Genomic DNA, 15,904 nt, shown 5'->3' with positions numbered 1-15,904 from the left:
TTTTAAAAATTGCTGATAAAGTATTCTCTTTATCCACAAACAATACAACTACTGATAATCAATATACAACATCGCAAGATGATAATAATTATTCAAAATCAGTAGCAAACTGCAAAACTTATGCTGGAGTAGTTAGAAATCAAGTAAAAATTTGTAACAATTTAGACAGATTTGTGAGAAGTGTTCCCAATAATAAGGAAAGCGATGAAGAATCAAAGATAGATTTTGAGCCAGATAAAAACTATGTCAGGAAAATTAGACAGAGCGGTTACGAAGGCAATCGTTCAAATAAAATTAGAGTAAAATTGCAAAAATTCGAAATTTTTAAATTGCCACACAAAAAATCAGAAATTTTTAATTCCGAAATTGGACTGGAAAAAGCTAACGAAGTTAAAATTAGTGAACCTGAAATCTGTACATCCGAAATTAGAAATTTGAATATTGAAAATTGTAAAAAATCAGAAATTAGAAAAAAACAAAGTACGTACTCAGTTTATAATTTAGCATTAGCCAACAAAGAATACGGGAGTGCACGCCCAAGTTCAGCGAAAGCTAATTCGTTATTTATTCAGAATAATATAACAAGTAGGGCTGAGCAAAGCCATAATGAAATCACTCTCCATAAAAATTTCGTAGGTGATAAAATTCACCCCAAGAAATTCTCAATGACAGAAAATAAATTGAGTATACAGCCATATTATAAGTCAACATTTCTTTTTTGTACAAAAAGCATCAAAGCTATTTTTTCTAGAATCAAACTATCAAAAATAAAGTTTAATTTTAAAAATGTGCGGAAAATATTAAAATCGGTCAGCAGTTCAGATATTATTACAAGAATCTTTGACTGAACAGAATTTATTTGTAAATGTGCTTTTAATGATTACATTATCAATATTAGTATTTTTTAAGTTGAACGGAAATAATTCACAATATTTAAAATAAAAGCAAGTTTTAGTATTATGTGCAATTCAAATTAAAAATAATTTAATGATTATTACTTTATTATAAAACTTACAATTACAAAAGTGTAACAATCGGAACACTTGTGGCAAATACACTTAGTCAGATAAAATTACCGTAATCTAGGAACATTTTTCTTTTTTGGTCGCGACCGTATACGGGTGAATATTATAATTTGTGACGGTAAACGTCAAATTAGCGCTGATTATTTAGCTTAATTGCTGCCTGTGAGGGCAGCACCTGCCGGGGGGACGAAATAGGTAACGAAGGAATTCGGCACGCGAGCAGACGGAACGCGCGCAATAGAATTTGAACCAGTGAAGCATTGACCATTGTCGTGTCCGCCCGCTTTCGCTACCGCATCTGTCGATTCACGTGCCCTTGACATCTACACGCATCAAAACAGCAGCAGCCAGTGATCCAGGATTGCAGCCGCCAAGGTGCTATCCAGCTACGAGCTTGAGGCCAGGACGAGAGAGAGAGTGTGTGAGGTTTCGCCATCGAGGGCGAAACCAGTGTGTGCGCGCATTCGCGACCCGCGAACGAAACAATACAAAAACTGTTCCGTGCTGTGCGACTTGTCACTGTGTTCTCCGATCGCCTGCAAATAGAAGGTAAGCTGGCCAGCTTAATCTCGCGATCGCGGTTATTTAATTAATGAATAATCTAATTGCGTGCATGTAACAGCGTCTCTATTAACAAAGAACAGCGAGCGTACCGGCAAAGCGTGTTGTCGATGAGCGAGCGTCAACGTAAACAAACGCGCGGCCCGACCTTCTGTAGAGTATAAGGAATAATAAAAGATCTAGTTCATTTTACTAACAAGTGATTTCTTTTGATTCGCTTATATCTCGTAGCTTCCACTCCCTCCCGATTGATTATAGGTTATTTACACCTTCCTCGATAAGACGACTTACTGGTTGACTGGCGACTATCTTTACATGCTCTCCGTTTCGTATACTGAGCATAATTAATTACGCGTGTCCCTTTAGTGTGATTGCGCGATTTAATTAATTAAACGGTTTTACCCCGTTACATGGCGCCCAACGTTAAAGAACCTACGGTGTTTTTGATAGTGCAAAACACCGGTTCTCAGTAATAAACTCGCGCCCAGTCAACCAACGACCCAGGTGGCAGTCAAGTGTTGTTGTGCGCACTTGACACCGAAGGCCACATTAGTAAACAAAACCTATTAGCTAGCTTGCGAAGGCCCGCCGCGGCGAAAAATTGTAAATATTAGCTGTGAACGCGTGCGAGTGCGACCGAAAGATTCTTGAACGTAAACACCAACGAATTTTGAAAGTTGGCGCAAATAATATTATACCCGCTGGACCGGGGAAAACTAACACCGGCAATTTTCAAACAAAATTAATTTAATTGAATAATTTTATTTGACATCGTATTGTCGTAATATAAACGTGTTTTTTTTTAATATTATTAACTGCGGTTATTGGTGATTACGCGCAACGCTCGTTACAATATTTTAAATACTAACTCACACAGCCGTACTAACAAACAGTTAGTGCGTCTGACTGGTAGGATAATTATATTGCGTACTAACGAGCGAAGAATCTTTCGGCAAATAATTCGTAAAACGCCGTTGATCAAGCCCAGTGTTGGCTAATAAAATTTTATTATTTTTTCATTCGGCGCACGAATTATAATACAACACTCGCACCCGCGTAACATAACTGTAAATTTTACAAAGAAGGCAAACGCAAGCGAACAAACAGACAATTATGGACCGCACTCAGACAGAAACAGAAAATTGGGTATTGACGCTCCAGGAGGAGGAAATCGAAGAATACCTCGAGCAAATGGAGCTCAAAACAAGCGGGACCAGGGTCTCGAGAGCTACGCGACTACATAACTGGTTGCTTGGTGACTACTCGGCAACAGATTTCGCAGAAGTCAACAACCAATACAGCAGTCCAGCCAAAAGAGCCGCCCTACGCTCGGAGCTAATTGTGTCCCTATGCCAGGAACACACAGCATCCGAGCAGGAAGGAGAACACCCGCTAGCCCAACTATTGCAGAGTGCGGATGTGATATCGCGAGTCCAGAAAACCCCGATAAACATCGCGAATGCCCTGGACAGCGGAGAGAACACAAATAGTAATAAGGAAATTACTATAACGGCTGACGATGGCAGCCAGTTTAAACTCCCGCCGGCATTCGCGGTGATGATTCAAGACCTCATCTTCCGGTCCAGGCAACATGAGAGGAAATGGGAGGTACAAGACTCACGAAATTCAAATGCGTCTAACCTAACCCATATAGTAGAACAAATCGTCAGTACCAACATCAAGGTGCAGGAACAAATCGACAACCTGTCAACCAGGATGAAGGAACTGGAAGATGCCGTACACAGGAATATGCGGCAAGATGAGTCAATCAGTTCCAGTGAGGAACCACAACCGGAAAACACGCGTAGGAGCGTCGCATTCCAAGATACGTTTACATGCCATTACGACGCCAGGCTACCCCAGAGCACTCCAGCCGGACCCGGACTGAGGCCCACGGGGGCCGCCGGCAGGACCCCCCGCCGGACGCCCCCTTTCGGAGAGGGTGGACAGCATCAACTCGGTGGAGTTAATGCTGAAGTGAACAACCACCCGCCGAGCATGTGGTCATCCCAACAGACGTCAAGCCCGTTGTCGACAACAAGGGACGTCGGACGCATCGTCCGGGGATGGAAACTCAGGTTCTCCGGAGAAGGCAACGCGAGTATCGACACCTTCTTATCAAGGTTGGACAACTCGAGGAGCAGCGCTGGACTTACCGAAGACGAGCTACTCGCCGGTCCTGCCCTCGTCTGGTTCGAAGCGATGCGGAATGAATGGTTCTCCTACGCGGATTTCGAGGCAGACGCCAGAGCATGGTTTGGGACCAGCAGGCAACAACAGCAGCGTCTAACCAAAGAGGTCCAAGGCCGATACCAGGGCCCAGACGAACCCGCGAATATATACATCGCGAACTTGATGGGCCTAATGAGCCGGCTAAACCCCAGAATGACGCACGAGAGCCAGCTGGACCTGCTACATGCCAACCTCCTGCCGGAAATCCAAAACCAAATACGGAGATCAGAAGTGGACTCCGTACGGACCCTAAACGACCTGGCCATGACGGCCCAGAATAACTTGCACCAGCGGAGGATGGAGCGGACGATACCGGACCTTCAGTCGACTTTATATCCTGAGATGGCGTATCACCCCCGCACCGAGGCGAGCAAGGATCGTAAAGGGAAAGTGGCATCAATGTCCGGTGACAAACCGGAAGTCAGCGATAGATTGGACCGCATGGAAAAAGTACTCGAAAAGGTGACGCACCAGGTCGTCTATACACCGACGCCCTCGGGGGCGACACCTAATCCAAGTTTGGAATCCGTTGATGGCGAGAAAAAGGCTCTGCCCATCGACGTGTTTAACCAATTGCTGTTGTCCATCAAGGAAATGACGGCGGAAATGAAGAATAACCGCATCGACAAAAGCCTGACTTCCGAGGACCGAACTAAAAGGCCGGAGACTCCCCGTAAACGAGGAAGAGAGTTCTCAGGGCCGATCAAATGTGCCGAGTGCGGCCTACTGGGTTACTATGGGAAGTTCTGTCCCAAGTGCAATAAGGGAAACGAGCAAAGGAGTGGATAGGTGGGGTTGATCCCACTCCTCAATCCAGTAACCCAAACCCCGTCAAAGAGATCTCGCAGCCTCTGCCAACGCAGTCCACGCCGTTAGTAGCAAGCGTGTTGAGTGTCGAGAAATAGAACTCCCTTAGTGACGCCAAAGATAAGCGTGGCGGTAGAGTGCACTTGGAGAAGAAGGGGGACGACGCTAGTAAAGCCAGAGACCCTAGACCAGCCGAGGCGGTAACGTATGGATCGCGCACGCCCTCGGGGGCACGGGCTAAGGCAGATAAATCGTCAAAGAAGAACCCCATGGGAACTCCGATCGTCCGAACCAAAGGGGCTCGGACGACAAGTAACGTCACTCGACCACGCAAGAGCACAATGGTTAGCGCTATGAGGAATAAAGAGCAAAGCTGTGGAGCCGTCGAAGCTGTTTCCCGATATTCCCCGGAACAGGAGACGCGTTGGTGGCTACCGGTGAAGATAGGGGACTTCCAAATACGGGCCCTCTATGATCCGGGAGCTTCCACCATAGCCATGGGTAGTAATGCTCTACAAATAGCGTCTGTGCTGGGCGTCAGATTGGACACCACCCACGCGGGAACAGCAGGATTACCAGACGGTCGTAAGTTAACGATCGTCGGTCACGCCATGCTACCTTTCACCGTGGGAGGGTTGACGATGCCGACGAGAGTAGCTATCCTCCCTACCCTCGTCGAAGAATGTATTTTAGGAGTGAACTTCATCAGGTTGTTCAGAGCGGTACTTGATCCAGACGATAACACGTTGCTGTTCAAGGGATTGCAGGCCAAAATGGAGCTAGAAGTAGCTAGCTTGGAGGCTGGTCCGAGATTAGCCACAATCGGACTAGCCGAGGTTACGGCTACACAACAGACCATGCTGCAGAAGACCATCGACGAGGTCGTATCCCGAGCCCCGACGGGCTTGGGATGTGCGGCAGGCATCGAGCACGAGATTCGGGTCGGTGATACGAAGCCAATTAAACAGCGTTACTACCCGGTATCGCATAAGGTCGAGCAGGAAATGCATAGACTGGTAAGGGAAATGTTGACCCAAGGGGTAATCGAACCAGCCGACAGTGGCTGGTCGAGCCCAGTGGTCATGATACGCAAGAAGGACGGTTCGTACAGATTTTGTATTGACTTCAGAAAGGTCAACAAAGTCACCGAGCCGAATGCGTATACCTTGCCGTTTATGCAAGATATATTAAGGCGTTTGCGAAACGCGCGCTATATATCCACGCTCGACCTCAGTAGCGCGTATCACCAGATCCCACTCAAGATCGAATCTCGGCCGATCACGGCCTTTACCGTACCCGGACTGGGACATTACCAGTTCGTACGAATGCCGTTCGGTCTCTCGTACGCCGGTGCCACCTTCCAGCGGTTGATCGATAGTGTGATCGGTCCCGAATCAGGCGAATTCGCCTTCGCCTATTTGGACGATATCATAGTGGTATCGTCCAGTTTCGAGGATCACCTACGACATCTAAAAATCGTATTGGACAGGGTGTGCGAAGCTGGCCTCTCGATTAATCGAGAGAAAAGCGTCTTCTGCAAGTCTGAAGCCAAATACCTCGGCCTGCTGATCAACCGCGAGGGGATCAGGCCAGATCCTGAAAAGTTGCGTTCTATCATGGAGTACCCGCGGCCAGGAAACGTGCGACAGCTGCGCACCTTCCTGGGGGTTGCTTCATGGTACTGCAGATTCTTGACCGACTTCGCCACACACGCTCAACCGTTAACGAGGTTAACAGGAAAAAAGAGCGAATATGTGTGGGGAGAGGAACAGGAACAAGCCTTCGCCAAAATTAAGGCACTCATGATGTCCGCACCATGCCTGGGATTACCGGAACCCGATGGGCAATACGTGCTGGAGACAGATGCTAGCGCTACCGGAATCGGGGCCGTTCTGATACAAAAAGCAGGAGACGGCGACCGAATCATAGAGTACGCTAGCAGAGTCCTTAATCCGGCTGAGCAAAACTACTCAGCTACGGAGCGCGAATGCTTGGCGGTCGTATGGGCCATCCAAAAATTTCGCCCATACATAGAAGCGTACCCGTTCAGGGTGGTAGCTGATCACAATAGCCTGAAATGGCTATACAACCTGAAGAATCCAATCGGACGTCTCGCTCGATGGGATTTACAACTTCAAGGCCATACTTTCGAGATCGAATACCGAAAGGGGGCAGACAATGTGTTGCCCGACGCCTTATCACGCGCTTTCGAGCCCACGAAGGCAGAGGTTGGCGCAATAGACCAGCCGAAGCCAAGGGACAGCGCCTGGTACACGGATCAATTCCGACGCATCGAGAGCCAACCAGAACAATACCCGAATTGGAAGGTTGTCGGCCGGGTGATGTATCACCGAAAGCCGAATTACGATCATCAAGGAGGAGACCGATATGGCGACGAATGGAAACTCGTCGTGCCCCCGGAAGAACGCAAAGCGGTGTTGTTCGAAAATCATGACCTAGAGACGGCAGGACACTTAGGACGCGAAAAGACCTTCGCCCGCGTCACCCAGTCCTATTACTGGCCGGGAATGTACACGGATGTGAAGGGATACGTCCGAAAGTGCCAGGTCTGCCAACAGTGCAAAGTCGAGCCTTGGCAAGTGGTCGCGGGCGACATCGCCGGACCCTTTCCAAAGAGCCCACGAGGGCACGAATACGTCCTGGTATTCATCGACGTATTCACACGATGGGTCGAATGTATACCCATACATAGTGCTAACGGCAAGACGATCGTGAAGGAACTTCGGAAACGAATAATCCTGCGTTTCGGCACGCCAAAGATCTTCTTGTCCGACAACGGCACCGAGTTCCTCAATCAGTTGGTGGACGGGTACCTGAGAGATCAGGGGATAAAACGGACCTTCACCCCAACCTATACCCCGCAGGCTAACCCTACGGAAAGGGTTAACCGTACCTTGAAGACGATGATAACGTCGTATCTGCAGGGGAATCATAGGGAATGGGACCGAGCGCTACCCGAACTCATGTTCGCGTTGAATACGGCCGTCCACAGTTCCACCGGGGTTGGGTTAGTACGGCCATGCTCAATTACGGCAGACAATCGGGAGCCCCGAATACTCTTCGGAAACGGATGGACGAGCTCGCCGCACAAGAGGAGAGTTTGCTTCGAATCGGGCAATGGAACGAGCACATGCAGAATAGCCGTTCCGCCATTCAACAAGCTCACGAGAGCGCCTCGGATGAGTCCCTGAGGCAGTCCAAGTACTACAATGCCAAGCACAGGGACCACAGGTTTAAAGAAGGTGATTGGGTGTGGAAAAAGAATCGCATACTGTCCTGCGCGGCGCAGGGCATTTCCGCGAAATTAGCACCCAAGTTCATCGGCCCCTTTATCGTCACGAAAGTACTTGGTGCCAACTCATATCGCCTCGCCAACCAACAGGAGGAGGTCACGGAGCTAATACACGCTAAGGACCTCAAACCCTATTATGGACGAGACGACGACATACCGGAAAATGGGACCCGAACGCGAGATGACGACGAGACCTCTACCGCCGAGGGAACCGAGGCGATAAGCGTCCCACCCAACGCGAGCGATACATCGATACACGGAAACGGGAGCGCCGACACTTCAGATAATACACTCCGAAATGACGACGCGACAACTCCGAAATCACCTCGCCGTACTCGCCGTAATCCCCCCAGCCGAGTCCCACTAGATATCCCTCCTACTAACCCGACGAAGCGCCCACGAGGAAGACCTCGTAAGTCCGCGCAAACTACACACACTACACAACATCGACAAACAACACGAGCCCCTCCTCCCATCATCGGGAAGAGGAAGAGGGGCAGACCACCGAAAGCGACAACCGTGGATGCATGAAACACGGCGAACGAAGGACCTGGGAGACCGACGCCAAGGACCCCACCTTCGACTCCGGCGACGAAGGCCCTGGGCAGCCGAACAGGCGCCCACGTTCGATATCCAAAATTATTTCAGGATACTAACTCGCTGGACACTTACAGGATGCAGATTACGCTCAAACAATTCGAGCAAGCGGCAGCCACCCTCATCGGCTTGGACTTAGGTCCCGCCGTCGAGGGGGTGGTGCACGCCTCCCTCCACCTGCTTGAAGCAAAAAAGGAGGAAGAGGAGCGAGCACGGGTACGAGCTCACGAGAGCTCTTCCTCCGTGCTCATAGAAGAGCTCCCGGCGGAGGAGACCGCCGCAACGCCGTCGACGGCACCCGGCATCGCGCGCGACGACTCCGCGCCACCGTCGAGACCACCAGCGGGGCCAATCCCCATGAAGGCCCCGACGACATCCGTGGGCACCCAAACTGAAGAGGGTGCCCCCGACGCGACCTGGCCCCCCAGGTTCCCGAGCCAGACACCACCATCTGGCAAAAGGACCTGGGAGGAGATAGTTGAGGGGTTGAGGGAAGTCGAGCGAGGCTGGACAACCCTCAACGCCCTCCAACGGGCTGTGTACGCCGAGTACGACGCGTACACAGCCGCGGGGCACCACCCAGATGACCTAGATCATTGGGAGAAAGTGGTGTCCCGCCGTCGCCAGTTCGCGTCGGCACTAAGGGAGGTCCAGCAGCGCCTCCGCCAGGCCATCGAGGGCCCGGTGAGTGGCGATCCCACGAGCCTCCCCCAGTCTCCGATCGCCGGAGCCAGGACAACGGCTCCGGAAACCAGGTCGGGGATTACGTCGCACCAGAGCCCGCAAAAGTGCGGGGTAAACCTGGTGGTAAATGTGGACGGGAGCCAGGGCGGTCAAGCAACGAGGCCCATCGACATCAATGTGGTTTTAGGCCCCACGGGTGCGGACTCCACGGTTGAAAGACCATTGTGGTCCGCCCCGAACCGTGAAAACGGGTTGCCTCTGACCCCCAGAGAGCGAGGCCTCCCACGGGGCACCCTTTCCCGCGCTCAGTGGGAAGGGTGCAACGTATGCCACTACCCCGGGGTGACCCGCACGGACCGCTGCTCACGCGTGCGGCAACACGCCGACCTGGTCCAAGAGAGGCTGGGGTGGGAGGCGCGCGGCCGACCCCCGTTGGACGACCAGGGCCAGGAACTGCCACCGAGACCAGCTAGGTGATGATGCCCTGCCCCCGTGGGCAGGGCCACCGATATATCGCCCGGTCGTACAATAAAGTACAAATTTAACATCACTTGGACTATAACCCTTTATTATCCTTCCTCTTCTCCTCCTCGGAAAGGGCAGCGCTAATGGAATTATCGTCGAGGACCCGATAGGTCCAGACTGGAAGGGGGCTGTGACGGTAAACGTCAAATTAGCGCCGATTATTTAGCTTAATTGCTGCCTGTGAGGGCAGCATCTGCTGGGGGGACGAAATAGGTAACGAAGGAATTCGGCACGCGAGCAGACGGAACACGCGCAATAGAATTTGAACCAGTGAAGCATTGACCATTGTCGTGTCCGCCCGCTTTCGCTACCGCATCTGTCGATTCACGTGCCCTTGACATCTACACGCATCAAAACAGCAGCAGCCAGTGATCCAGGATTGCAGCCGCCAAGGTGCTATCCAGCTACGAGCTTGAGGCCAGGACGAGAGAGAGAGTGTGTGAGGTTTCGCCATCGAGGGCGAAACCAGTGTGTGCGCGCATTCGCGACCCGCGAACGAAACAATACAAAAACTGTTCCGTGCTGTGCGACTTGTCACTGTGTTCTCCGATCGCCTGCAAATAGAAGGTAAGCTGGCCAGCTTAATCTCGCGATCGCGGTTATTTAATTAATGAATAATCTAATTGCGTGCATGTAACAGCGTCTCTATTAACAAAGAACAGCGAGCGTACCGGCAAAGCGTGTTGTCGATGAGCGAGCGTCAACGTAAACAAACGCGCGGCCCGACCTTCTGTAGAGTATAAGGAATAATAAAAGATCTAGTTCATTTTACTAACAAGTGATTTCTTTTGATTCGCTTATATCTCGTAGCTTCCACTCACTCCCGATTGATTATAGGTTATTTACACCTTCCTCGATAAGACGACTTACTGGTTGACTGGCGACTATCTTTACATGCTCTCCGTTTCGTATACTGAGCATAATTAATTACGCGTGTCCCTTTAGTGTGATTGCGCGATTTAATTAATTAAACGGTCTTACCCCGTTACAAATTATTATTATTTTTTATACCATTTCACTATTCAAATTTAATAATAATTAATAGCTGCCTCTGAAATGGCTGACTACGCGCCCAACGAGATCGTTGACATAACGTTGGCTTTAGGAGAAAGCCGAAATAATTATCGTGCTGCGGCAAGAATTTATGCTGAACGCTATCAAGACAGACGACACCCCGAAGCTATGGCTATCAGACGTTTAACTTAAAGAGCTCGTGGTGGACACATGGTTCGTCAACGTGGGCGCCATCAATATGATGAAAATGATAATCGGGTTGTGACTATTCTGGCAATAATTCATCTTGACCCACAGATAAGCGTTCGTCGAGTCGAAATGGAAATCGGTATTCCAAAAAGTACATTTTTAAGAATTATGAAGGTGCTTAGATATCATGCATATCATATTACTCTGGTCCAAGAGCTACAGTTTGCTCATTTTCAACAGCGTATTGTGTTTTGCCAATGGGCTTTACAAATGATAGAAAATGATCCAGACTTTTTTAATTTTATTCTTTTTTCTGATGAGGCAAAATTTCAAAGTGATGGGGAATTGAATAGACATAATTGTCATTACTGGTCTGATGTTAATCCTCATTGGGTCAGAACTGTAAACCATCAAAGACGTTGGAGTATTATGGTATGGTGTGGGATTATTAATGGATATTTGATTGGCCCTTACTTTTTCGAAGAAAATGTTAATCAACACACGTATTTAACGCTAATAAGAGATGAACTACCTGTATTGATGGAAGATGTTGACTTAGAAACGCGACGGAGAATGTGGCTCCAGCAGGACGGCGCAGCACCACATTTCGCTCGAATTGTCAGGACTTTTTTGAATAATCAGTACGGTAACAGATGGATTGGTCGAGGTGGTCCGGTTGAATGGCCTGCTTGCTCACCCGAGCTTACATCACCAGATTTTTACTTAGGGGGGTACTTAAAAAATGCCGTTTTTGCGGAAAGGCCCACCACAAGATTAGACATGATGGACAGAATTCGTCGAGCTTGCGATGCCATTCCAAGGCAAACTTTGCTAAACACCGTTCGACACTTCCATAGGCGTTTGACTATGTGCCTGGAAGCAAATGGTCGTAATTTCGAACATTTGCTTCGAGGTTAGATAAACACATAAGTGAGAGGCGAAGGGACTCACTTAAATCAAGCACCCCGAACAGTGAGAGGCGAAGGGACTCACTTTAATTAAGGAATAATATCCACCAAATGCTAAAAAAAACAAGGCTTTTTTCATGATATTTTTTAAAGGACATTTGAGATGTAAGGTATATTAATAATATATCATTGAATTAAGTAACTCTTGGAGAATAGAAAAAAATTTTTTATTGTTATTTTTTTTAAAAAATGGCGGCTCTGCAGCGATTGCCGTGAACCGCTTTTTTAAAAAGTTCTTCCACGGCGAGCAGTAGAAGTCGTGCCCAACTCCACCTATAGTATAAAAAAAAAAAACTTTTTCATTATCCACATGAGTGTCGCTAGTGAAGTACACATGATTATATTTTTAGAATGTTTTTTCACAAAATGGCGACGGTTTGAAAATAAATATTTTTTTTTCGACAAAAAAATCGACTTTAATTGTTTATAACTTTTTTTGTTGTTAATCAATCGCTAAAATCGTGTGTACTTTACTAGATAATCTAATTAAGAAGCTACAGTTGAAATTTCAAGTCAATGGATGTAAACTTTTTCAGTTCTACTGCTCGCCGATTTTGAAAAAATGGTTTTGAGAAAAACGCGTTTAAAGTTTCAAAATGCTATAAATCTTAAGAATCGCAATAATATAGTCCTTAATAATTTTTTTACCTTCAGTCAGCTATCCCTGCGCCGTAAAGTTGTCCTTCCCGGACCTTATTTTCCTCTTCTTCCTTTTTTTTGTCTGATGTAAGGCTGCGCCTAGCATCTTTCGCGATATCGGACATACGATGCTCAGCGACTTTGACGCGATTAGCGTCCGATCTCACGCAAAACTCGTACATGTTCGGTCCAACGGTTAACCCAAGAGCATCGTAACCGGCAAACAGACCCGACAAGCCATCGTTGAAGGTAATAACGGTTACATCAGTTCGAACAAGACACAACAATCTTGAAGCCTAGTCCACGCATGCTCGACTGCGAAAACCGCACATCACTATTACATTTTTTACACACTAATAATTCAGAAAGAGCAGTAAATACAGCGAAAAAATGTATGAAACAGTAGCCGAAATCCCTATCAACATCGCGATCACGGTTTAAATCAGAAGTTTTTTAATTTTTTCGCCGAGGTACTAACGTACTCCGAATCGTCTTCGAACGCATGGCGGTTAGGCGGGTGTCGGTTACTAATTTTACTCCGGGTTGTTCTGGTACTTCTTGTTTTACTGCCTTTTTGGCCACTGTACACCTTGTCACTCATAATTAAGAACTTTTGAATATAATTCACAGTTAAAAAGTATAGCAAAACTCAAACTAAGAACGTACACAACGAGAACGGCTGATCTACTAAACAAAGGGAAATTGTGAGTAAACACGTGCTGTACAGACGTTGTAACGGTCGAAATTTGATGCAGCGACCTCTATATTTCAAATTCAAAACACGCTAAAATAAGCGAAAAATGTGATTTTGGAGCATAAAAGTTGTTCGGTAAAAATTGATTTAAACGAATTTTGAGTTTAGATCAGTACTTAGGCGTTGTAGATTTTGATTCTAGGTTAGTTTTAGCATGATTGAAGCCAATAAAATAAAATGGAAAAAAAAAAAAATTTGCTGGATATTACCCCTTAAGCACCCTGAACAGTGAGAGGCACGGGGACTCACTCAAGCACCCCAAAGGAAACAGTCCTTACTACGTCCACGTCGTTGTTTCTGGGTAGCGCTAAACGTAAGGTTGACACATTTACAACAGAAGCTTCAATGATCATGAAGTTTCCGTTAAACAAATATCATACATGGGATAGAGATGTGTGGGACTGGGGGATGTCTGGTGTAACAGTTTAGCACGTGAGGCTATGAAGAGAATGGGGTTCGGATGTGCAAGTTCGATTTTTGTTTACTAGGATGTGAAAGTTTTGAGTGTATGGGTTTCCGTTTTAAATCAACGATCAATTTGAACCACTTAAGCCTGTGACTCGTGGAAAAACGACTTAAAATGGATTTTTCGGAGTTTGACATTGATTTGACCTTGAAATGACCGTGAATAAAATATCTCAATACGGTTTTGAACGTGAAATTTTCCGCTCTTTCCGAATCCGGGGTCAAAAATAGGTGTTCCTATTCAAAAAAACCACTTGACCTTGAAATAACCTTGAAGGTCAAGTTCAAGGTCAAATTTGATAGAACCATTGTTTGGCCCCTTTCGTCCCCTACAACTTTTGTCTGAACCATTTTTTCCTATCTCTCTTGGAATTCGAAAAATCCAGGTGTAGCGATTAAAATGGGTCACCCTGTATATCTCTCTATTCTGCTTAACTTATTCATGTTGTGAAAGAGACTAGAATAAATATTATAATTATAAACGCCTATGAGTGTATCCATATGCTTCCCCACTATATTAAAGAAAATCGCTATTACATTTTTCCTTTTAATAAATAAGCGAAAAACGTTATAAACGTTCAATTATTTATTTTACGAAAACGATATCGAGTGTCAAATTATAATTAACGCGGATTTCATTATCGACGCGGGAACGGGCTGGAATGCCCGAAAGCCTGACTACCGCCCGAGTCTAAGGCCGCTCGGCTGTTAAAAGAGCCTTGGTACGGGACAAACTCGACTCGCGCGAGTTGTCACCTATCATACAGTTACGATTTCTGATTTTTTATATGATTGGATGAAATATCGAAAGCTATAGCCATTTATCAAATAATATTCTTCTCATCAGAGAAAATAAAACCGAAATACATATAGAGTTTTATATAATTTTTTAAATAGATTATGGTAACGAACTTTTTCTTTTAAATGATTATAATTTGGTTGCTATGATGTAATTTTATAATTGCTGTCACATCATTCAGTTATAATCGGGAAAAGCAGCCACATTTTTTTGCTTCTATAAATTGAATAGATAGTTATGTTAATGTACACAAAATTATTAATATGTTGTACTGATGCCTCGTAAAGAAAATTAACAACACTTTCTTTATGTTAATAAAAATGTACCCTTTCAAACTTTTTTGGACTTAAACCATCAATTTTAAATTGTAAAATTTTTCTAATTTTTTTTAAATTCTAAAATAGGGTGTTTCAATAAATACTGCTGCACAAGGTTTCGTATGTGCGCTGGAGCATGGTCGTGATGAAGAAGTAAGTCACCGCTTCCCCAAAGCTGCGGTCATTTTCTCCTGATTGCATCACGCAATCTTTTCAAAACTTTAACGTAGTACTCTTTGTTGATTGTCTGGCTTGTAGGAGCATATTGATGATGTACAGCGGCCTTATAATCGAAAAAAATAATCAATATTTACGTCGTGTTACTTCGACTTTGATGGGTTTTTTGCGCTCGAGGCTCGAATAGAAGTTTCCACTGCGAAAATTGTTGTTTTGTTTGCAACATTTCAATAGTTTTCGCTTAATTTTTACCGAGATTAAAGCAAAATTTTATGCAAATTTGCTATTCCGTTCGTTCTACCATTTTTAGCAACAAATGAATTATGACGAACGCAGAAAAATCGTTGTAAACGAATACACGTTTCGTGGAAACTAAGGCGTTTCATCGGTATCTCGGGCTACTGACGGGGAGTTACTGGTGATGTTCGCACCCTTCAAAGGTCGCTTGAGCCTCTCCGCGTGGCAATGTAAACTTAGGTCGGATACTTTTGGAACAGACCTCGTATTCTTCTTTCTTTCTGATTAGTTGCCCGAAGTATCTATTGAAAAATCTGTAATTCTTCTTTAGTACTTTGTAAATATTCCTACTTCAATTATTAACTTCATCGCCATCATTACCTTTTCGAAAACATCCATTAATTCTTACTTATTTATACAATCGCCTTTTACCAATTCCACATAAGGTCTATAAATATGGTTATTTCTGTATTGCGCTTGGCTTTGCTGTAGGGTTTTAGTTAAAAAAAAAAAAAATTCTTCTGAGAATGATATTGGCTCCTCTCAAAATTCGTGGAACAGGTATCGACTGCCCGGGCTCGACATTGGATCAACCTCAGCG

The sequence above is a fragment of the Phymastichus coffea genome, unplaced genomic scaffold, assembly GCF_024137745.1.
Source record: "Phymastichus coffea isolate CEN01 unplaced genomic scaffold, Cenicafe_Pcof_1.1 PCOF00030, whole genome shotgun sequence".
Classification (NCBI taxonomy): Eukaryota; Metazoa; Arthropoda; class Insecta; order Hymenoptera; family Eulophidae; genus Phymastichus; species Phymastichus coffea.
Note: the sequence above shows the minus strand (reverse complement) of the source record.